This window comes from Echiichthys vipera, assembly GCF_963691815.1.
Source record: "Echiichthys vipera genome assembly, chromosome: 13".
Classification (NCBI taxonomy): Eukaryota; Metazoa; Chordata; class Actinopteri; order Perciformes; family Trachinidae; genus Echiichthys; species Echiichthys vipera.
The window spans coordinates 12,246,686-12,256,636 of record NC_139838.1 but is presented as its reverse complement, the minus strand read 5'-3'; positions in this window follow the sequence as shown (position 1 = coordinate 12,256,636).

Below are 9,951 nucleotides of genomic sequence, written 5' to 3'. Positions count from 1 at the left end.
CACAGCAGGCCTCTAAAAGCAGAAGAAAAACTGCACTATGCACTCATAAACAGTGTGGAAAACACACACACACACACACACACACACACACACACACACACACACACACACACACACACACACACACACACACATACCTAGTTGCACACACTACCTCAAAACAACTCAGGTGTTCACATCAGATGTAGGGCAGGAGGAATCTCTCTGAACGTACACTCAACAGGCAGCTTCTTTGATTGGTTGCTTTATGAATAATTTGCTACAAAGTTCTGAAGCCAATTGGGCTGAGCAGCCATCAAGCTCCTCCCAAAGCTGTGGGAGTGGAACCAGTGAGTGAAACCTGTGTAAAACACCTAAACACAGGACTGCGTCTGCCCTTCTTTCAATCTCTCTCTGCAGGTGAGTCTTGGCGTTGTTGTTGTTTTTTTCTTACCCTGATACTAGCGTTTGCACCGTGGTGTAAATATCTCCAAGTATTTCCCATGTGAATGTTACTGCACAGATGACAGGACGCTCCGTGGAGGATAACAGCATATACATTAAAGGGATATAATCAGGGAAGACAAGGAGGGGACAGTATTCACTTTGTCGATAAAAAAACGTGATTGTTAACTGACATAAAGACATAAGTGAGAGATGGCAAATCATATATACCTAATCTCAACTCCCCCCTTTATGTTTTGAAGACACAAGTCCTTCACTGACATCTAGTGGTCGCTTTAATAAGAACAGGTTAGTTCCCACAGTAATCAAAAGTGGCCTTTTGAGTCTGAATTAACACAGCAGACACAGCAATTACCTCTGTGCCCATTAGATGGCAGCAAATACACATGAACAGATGCCACTCTGCAGAGCAGCTTGGTAGCTGTGGATGCCTCCTCGGCTACAACAGGGGATAATACATTTGTTCTCCTCAGGGGTGATAAAGACAGTACTGAGGATGCTGAGAGGAGATGCATTTATTTGCAAATTGAGATTTATTGCACACAGCAGAGAATCTCAACAGACCTCATTAAATAAATTATGAAACCATCACGGTGGTGGCTTGTGTACTCTATTTGTTTTGCACATTTTAACTTAGACTGCATTTATCATACTCTAACCTAAATTGTTATTGCCTTTTTGTACTTTGCCCAAAAGGATTAAATATTAACTATCGTCTGGTCAGCACTTCTTTTCCTTAATACATTTCTAATAAGAGGGAATAGTCATTAAATATAATAACTACAACTGAATGTGCAGAAACACAGTGTAGTTCGAACCTGTTGTGTATAATTCATCTATCTTTGCACTTATTTTACCACAACTTATTTAATATCACCTTTCTTACAGTAGACAAGAGTCTTTGTGCCTGTTGGGGTTCACTTGTTTGAAAGTAAAGAAATGCAAAAGTATTTGACAAAATGAAAGACACTGTTTAACAAAAAAGACTAATACAAAGTTGTCTTTGTATTCTTTTTTGTTTAAAAAGTGATAGGGAGTTACTGGTTTAACACATTTCTGAAGTCATAGTTTGTTGTGCTGTCGTCATGGATAGCATTATATTTATTATATTATATTTCCTGCTCTTGTCCATCAACTGTATGTTCCGACTTAATAGTGTATGACAGGACAAGGGCTGTGGATAACAGTATCCAAAAAGAGTCCTCCAAATCTGCATTTTGAAGGGACCACAATCAGGCACTGTTAATGATTTTCTAATTCATCACGCTCCAATAAACTGTGAAGTGTTTGCCTCAACGCCACTTCTCCGACAAGTATGCTTCCAAAGTAACAATGTCAGCAAAGTTCTGCAAATCCAGATGACAAAATAGTATTTTCTTGTAATCCTTATGAGTCACTTCCTTCAAGCAGTTAAAAATTGCAACATCAAGGATCCATTTAACCCTTTAAAGCACTATGTAACTGATCAAAGAAATACAAAATCTGATACATAGATTTGAAAGCTTGTGTGGACATTCTCAGAAGAATTATTCTCAAATGTCATCTATTCTATTATCATGTGTTGTATGTACTTTGCGTGTGTAGTACTGGTATAACCAGCCTGGTCTCACCAAAAGGCGTGTGAATGACACGCTATTTCTCTCAAGCCATCTCACGTATAATTACAATGCATTTCATGTTTTTTGCGTGTCATTTCACGCCATGTAGTCTCAATTGACTTGTATAGTGCAGAGATGGCGTTGTCATTTCACGCACAAATGTCATTGAGGGAAAACCCACGTGTTCGTGGTGGAGCTTTCTGTCAGAGGGTTGTTTTTAAATCAGTATTTCATGTGAAGGATGGCTGAAATAACGGGCGTGAAATGCCCTAACCCTAACCCTAACCCTTACCCTAACCCTAACCCTAACCCTGGGGAACTACGGGCGTTAAATGACACGCGAAAAGCTTAATATGCGTAGACATGCACGCGAAAAGTCATGCAAGTCATGAAAAGTGGCGTGCTATTTATACGCCCTCCCATGAGACCACGTTGGTATAACGCAGGTTAGTTTATTTGGAGAGGCTTTTAAGGAACTCCATACCTCCTCAGGAAATACACTCATTCATGCTGAGAGCTAGATGATGTGATTGATACCACTCTAATGCCTGTATGCTTAATATGAAGCAACAGCCAGCAGCCGCTTAATATTAGCGTTAAAATAACAGCTAGCCTTTCTCTGTCCAAAGAGACATCATGTGTTAATTACCAAGCTTAGAGGTGCTGGTAAGGGGATTTTCCTACCACTACCTATCCGTTTCCCCCCTGTGTTCAGTCATTATGCTAAGCTAATATAAGCTAAGACACTGGCTTATGCTTGCCTCAAGCTTCATATTGAACAGACAAGTACGAGAGTGGTGTCAATCTTCTCATCTAACTCTTGGAAGGAAGCAAACAAGCACATTCTCCAAACGTTGATTTTGTTTTGAAGGGCAGCAGCAGCTCAGTCTGTAGGGACTGGGCTTGGGAATTGGAGGATCCACATATGGACAAAGTATAGAGGTTGACTGGTAACTGGAGAGGTGTCAGTTCACTCCCCCTGCACTGCAGAGGAGCAGAAGCCTGTGTGTAATATTTATAAAAAAAAGAGAGAGAAAAAAACATTGGGGATATGTCTCCTACTTAAACAATTATATCAGGGGTTTCACAGAGATATTTCAGTCTGCTAAAGCTTTTTCAATTCTTATTTGAATTTCAGGAAATTGAGAGATCAAATGCATGGAAATGCATCTATAGCCAAAAACCTGCTGTGCTGATCTTCTCACGGGTGAAAACTGAAAAGAATCATCATCCAGTTGTTGTCTTTCTCATTATAATCTATTCCCCAGCCTCCTAAAACTTCGAAAACAGACAAGAAAAACATTGGCCTTTCTCAATTCTCTCAGTCCCTCTCAATCTTCCTGTGTCGTGCTCCTTGTTCATGTTTAAATTCTCAGGGGAATATGACTTAACTGTTACTTTTCACAATTAAAGCATCACATCTTTTTTCATGAGCCGATAGCATAGCTTATCACAGCTTACTGAGGGATGCATAAGGCAACATGCCACCCAAATTCAACCAAATAGTCATCATCACACATCCTTCTCTTGTATATCCACCCAGAAATGATCTGACCTCAACACAAATGCACAATACAGAGACACACTCACATACGCATGCTCATGCATTTAAGTAGTGCCTAATTGAAATACTATGAGTGACCAGGGAGGTTTTGGTTCTGTGCTGGTATTCAGCTCTCTGCTCCCACTTTTTCCTGAGAAAAATCAGTTTCACACAGACAGGCTGTGTCCATTGCCTCTCTAATAAGACGCCTGAGAGAAGGGAAGAATGGAAGTCATCATTAAAGTCTGAAGCAAAGACACACGCACACACACACACACACACACACACACACACACACACACACACACACACACACACACACACACACACACACACACACACACACACACACACCACACACACACACACACACACACACACAAACATACTAACACCCACTATACGATAATGACAGACAGGGTAAATATTATTCTTGAGTGCAGGTGTGAGGAGTAGCGGCAAAGTGATAACAGAGGAGGCCATTAAGAGCAGAGCAGAGTCTGAGGCTGACCTCAAGGTCCGTACTGTGTCAAGTCTTCGATTGAAAAGGCATAGTTTACAGGCTTAGGGAGGAGAGGTACACACTGACAGACTGATGATATACAGGCAAAGGATATTAGTCTGTCTGGTATGAAACACATTCATTAGGGTGTTTTGTGGTTATTCTCCATATGTGAAAATCGCTCCAGTCAGTCGGAGGATAATGCTTCTTTGACATGTAAAATTATTGGGGAATTTAGCAGATGAATACATTTTGTGGCGCGATTTTCCTGAAGCCAACTGCCAGTTCATTTGAGGGTGTGTGCATCCGTGTGTGACAGAGATAAATGTTCACACATGCCTTCAGACTTTTGTTCCTCTTTGTTCAATGACTTCAAACCTCTTCTAAAGTACCAATCTTGAAGTGCAGATGAAGTGTCCGATCCAGCTTGTCACCGGAGCACGCTACCTGACTTGAACACGGCGGCGGAACCCAGCTATGCGGTGAGAACTGGCCCAGAGTCACAGGCTGACAAAGTGATGAGTGCTGCAGGGATTTAAAAAAAACACACCATTTAGCACCCACTGACCCCAGTCTGAGCTAAAGGTGAGGTTCCTAAGCAACAAAGCAGGTCAACATATTGCATGTCTGACCAAAGCCCAGAGCTGCTCTCCACAGCATCAAAGATAAGGGATGAGGGGGAAGTGGCAGCAGATTGTTAATATTGCTTTCATGTGTTTGCATTGGCAAACACATTCAAATATTTCACCCTAACCGACATTATTATGGTAGCGAGATTCACTAGTTGTATCCTCCACATATATTTCCCAGCCTCCCCTGAATTTGATGTAACTTTTCGGGCGAGGAAATGCTGTATTCAGCCAACATAACTGGTGAAATATATTGGCCTGTGAAGGTGGTCTGGCAATGTGGTCTCAGAATCCTATTTGAGCTTTAAGTGTGGGATTTCCAAACTTGAAACATCATAAATAACAAACAGTAAATCCAAGTTATCACAATATGTGTTACAGATGTAGTGGAAATAAGGCAGATTATGTCTAAGTAATGTTTGTAGGCGTTTCAGGGATTATGCTTCCATGTGTTACACATTTTGAGCTGGTGCACTCAAGGAGTATCTCAACATTTTGGGAAATAGGCTAGACCTATCCACTTTATTGGCAAGAGGTAGACAGGTAGATTGATACTACTACTAGCAAGCAGATGGTTAGCTTAGCTTGAAGACTGGAGGCAGGATGAAACAGCTAGCCCGGATTTGATCAGAGGTGACAGATTCCACCGACCTCTAAAGCTAAAATATAAACACAGTTTAAAAGTAACTATAGATCTTATTTTGAACTTTGGACAGTCCTAGGCTACCTATTTCCTCCTTCCTCCTGTCTTTTTGCTAAGCTATGCTAACCATCTGGGGGAGTCATCCCTGTGTTCCCCATGTCCTATGTTTCCCGGTCAGGGAACATCGGACCCTGTTTCCCGAAAAGGGTCGCATAAGCCTCTGCCTTCACATATTTAATTCAGAATTTTGTTAGGGCTAGAGGTTACGGTTAGGGTGAGGGTCAGGGTTAGGGGGTAGTGTTAGGGTCTACAAAGCCTATTTGCCGGGGAATTCTGCACTGATTGCGGAAAAAAGAACAGACTGGTCACAAACAATGCGGGGACATGGGACCTCTTTCTTTAAAAAAAGGGGTCCTATGTTTCCTGGTCACATACAAAGTGGGGAAAATAGGACCTGCGGAACATAGGACCCGGGGGACATAGTTAAGCTCCCCCATCTGGTGGTTCTAGCTTCTTATTCAGTATGCGGATATGAAAGTGGTACTGATTTTCTCATCTCATGTTTGGCAAGAATGCTGTGAATGTCCTTGTACATCTACTACAGCACAATAATGCCTTCTTTTTTTAATAGCTCTGCATTTAAAATGTTGAATAAAACATTAGTCGTTTTCCATTCCTTACTGTACTGCCACTCTCTTGTAGGGAACCCAGACTTAGTATGCTAACCTTAACTCCCCTCTGCCCTGTTCAAGCATAACGGAACACTTACACCCTGCTGATTACCGTCTGTGACATTTTCTACACCCAGCCAAGAACAAGAATAAGCTGGAAAAGTTTTGGACCCGCAGTACCATCTTCTAGAAAATTGAGTGAAAAATGTTGTCTGACAGCTATGCACAACAGAATCTGTCATTTAATTGATAGAATGCAAAATAAATCAAAATAAATTCACAGTTAAGTGCAAGCCAATATTATCTCAAAACATCCCAAGCCCAAAATGAGTCAAGACTACCAAACAATGGTCATAAACAGTTCAGCTCTGTGCCCCCTGAATGATCTACAGGAGTGACTTAAAAGGATACACCAGGATTCAGCTGTATCTGCTCAGTTTTAGATATGTGCATGTGGGGCAGAAAAGGGGCATTGTCCATGCTGTTATCCCACAAAGCTGGGGTTTCTTTCAAGTTTGGATGATGTTTGAGATGTATTATGTTTAAAGCTATTTAAATTAGGTAATAAATTACCTACGATGTGCATGATGAAGGATGTGATGTTACTGTGGTGAAGTAGTGCCATGACATAACAGGAGGCAGGATAATTGCATGCAAGTTTGCTGTAATCAACCCCATTTCCTGCATTTAGGCACTGAGGAGGTCTTCATGCACTAAGCTGACATGTTTTCACAAGTGCACTTCACATTTGTCAATCCATTTCTCTGTCTGTTTCTCATACAGATAAAATCAAATGTAGCACACAGACATTAGAAATACAATAAATGCAGAGATAAGTGTCACCGACAAACAAGTCAATAACAGACTGAAAAGCAGAAATAAGAACAGAGTTAAGCGCGGAGAGGAAAAAATGTGTTTCATTAGCTTTAAAAAGGATTTTAAAAGGCTATATACTACAGTTTATATGGGTAGAAAGTGCTGTTACAGGGCCATTACAATCACCCCCCCCCCAGCTGCGAAGTAATGGGTTTTGAACATTATAACAAAATGATTCCCCTTCAAAGCATCTATCTACCTACCTATCTACCTATCTATCCATCTGTGTATCTATCTATCTATCTATCTATCTATCTATCTATCTATCTGTCTGTCTGTCTATCTATCTATCTAACTATCTATCTGTGTTTATATCAAGGTATCTATGTATGTGTGTCAATTTGTGCATTATATATAAAATACAAAGTTGTTGATTAGCAAACGTCATAATTACTGTATAACATCTAGATGACATGCACAAATGGATTGTTAAAATTGCCACATTTAAACTTTTAACGAGAATTGTATTTAAATTGAACATCTGCTGTGACATTCCAACATAAGCCTCTAAATTGGATTGAGCAAGAACAAAGCAGAGTGTGATTCTTTTTCTTTTTTTAAAAAGCTCTTCATATTCTAGCATTAATTCTTTTCATTTTTATAGATGTACTTAAGAACAAATTAGTCCAAGATGGTCGGGATAATCACTTAAATGTAGCCTACCTGTGAACAATTCTACACAACAGAAAAACCGCCATCATGAGGTAAATAAGAGGACACAGAACAGTTGCCTGGGAAATATACACTTAGCACAACTGTATTTCAGATCAACATTAAAGCAGCTGCGATAAGTGAAAAAAACACACTTTGGTCTGTTTGTATTTCTTTAAACCAATCAGAATCGTCTTGGGCGGTGCTAAGCCTGGATGCAGCAATGGTGACCTTGAAAAACAGACAGCAGAGATAGCAGTTGGGGTCTTAAAATTTGCACTGTACTGAAAACCTCTTTTTCCTTAAAAAAGAGCGCTGGTTTTATATGTCTAATTCAATGAGCGTGTGTTGCACGTGGCTGTATTTGGATTATAGAAAACTGAAAATGTCAGCATTTTTTTGTTTTTTCCATGTGAAATTTATACTGAGTTCTGTTTTTGTTATCCGTCTGAAACCAATAGGAAAAGATCAAATAAACTGGGCGCCTACGTGTGTGTAGAAATGTAAGACGACCCTGCCAATGGCCTACAGTCTCCATTAAGCCCGAATGAGGACAGAAGGTTGTGGTTTAGTCATCTGGACCTGCTACAACTACCCTGGTCCAACTTATAAATTAGAAATGATTACTTTGTAATGTACGATTTAAAGCAATACTGACAAATAAGAGAACAGTGGGACCCGTCATGCTTGACAATAAAATATTGTGTATTAAACTGTAAAACACCTATTCACACACACACTTATATATGTACCTGGTTAATTACACATAAATTCACCTTCAGACTCAGCACATCCCATGCTGGCAAGCTTCTACACAGTAAACATTAAAACCGGTTTAAAAAAACAACAACGCAAACGCCACATACACAAGCACATTCATGCTCTTGAGCATCACCAGAAGCCCCACAACCAGCTTAATGTCAAGCAGTATTTAAGTTCCCATCCTTACTTTTCTTGCTGTGTATGTTAATGAAAGTTATAAAGATGTTCTCCACAAACTGAGCAATGGGTTTTTATTTTAGGCCAGACATAACTGTGTTTTTTTGTTACTTCACACCATGTTGTCAAGTAAAATGAATAACAAAAGCTAATGTTTCATTTTAAGAAAAGTGTTGGATGTTTCTCTGAAGGTGCTTGGGGAAGAACATGAGCCAGGATGAGCATACGGCTTGCTGCATCTCCTCTGTTTTCCAGTTTTCTATGAAACAGACCAGCTGTAACACCCCCATCATCTCCTCCTCCTCCTCCTCTCCTCCCTCGTCCAGACTCCACTGTGGAGGATTCTCATTCCATCCCTCAGGCTGATCTTGCACGATAAGAAAACCCCATTCTATGGCTTTGTGTCCTCTTATACCCCAACCAACTTCTTCCTTCTTTGGACTCGGTGAACTCTCTCCATTCTTACTTGTCTCCATTTGCGTTATCTCTGACCATTCCCCCTTTTCTGTCTCCTTTCCAGCTTCATCCATCTCTTTATCTCCTACTCTTTCATTCCTTGTCATTCCTCCCTCTTCTCCCAATAACACGCAACCTTCAGAGCTCTCGCAGTATGAATTTGTCACACACGTTTTGGTGAGCGTTGCCATACCTTGTCCTTGGCTGATTGAAACCCTCTGTGGACAGTGATCCATCTTGCTGGCAACATTGTACTTTAACACCTCCATCTGACTTGATGCTTCCTGCAGTTCAAGACCCGGGTGGCCTGGCATGCAGCACACAGGATAGCTGACTTTGGTTGCTAACATGTTCCTGTAATAGTTTTTGTCAAACATCACGCTGAGCTGCGTAATGGATAAACATTTATCAAAATTTGAAAACAACAGAAAAATACTTTCTAAATGTAAAAAGCGTGAAAAGAAGCTGGAATATGGCCTAAAATGTATATTAAGGCACGTATAATGTGATGCTCAGATGTAGTGGTACATAACATGGCTTTTTCAACAATTCAATATAACAATATACATGCTTCTGAAGGGATAAAACAGTGGTATGGCAAATGCATGACAGCTCCTGCTGTACTCTTAATTGCATTACTAGGCAAATTTCACATCCGTACAGATTATTTTTTTATACTGTAGAATAACAGAATCCTGGGGCGATTTAATGAAGATGAACACCTTGACCAGCTGCAAATAATGCCACAGCGCTCTGGCAGCACTGGCAGGAGTCTTTCCAGAGAGCTCTAATTTAGCGTGGTATAGTCAAAATTCATACCGTAATGCTAATTCATACAGGTGTACTTTCTATACTGTTTATACCAGAGTACTACTTGAGTTCAGGGTAAAATTGAGGTTCTGTACAAGGGGCAATTCTCTTTTCTTGACCTAGCAAATGTAAACTGACTTCTTAACAACCAGGGACCTACAATTGAATTTGGAGGCAGTGCTGAAACTG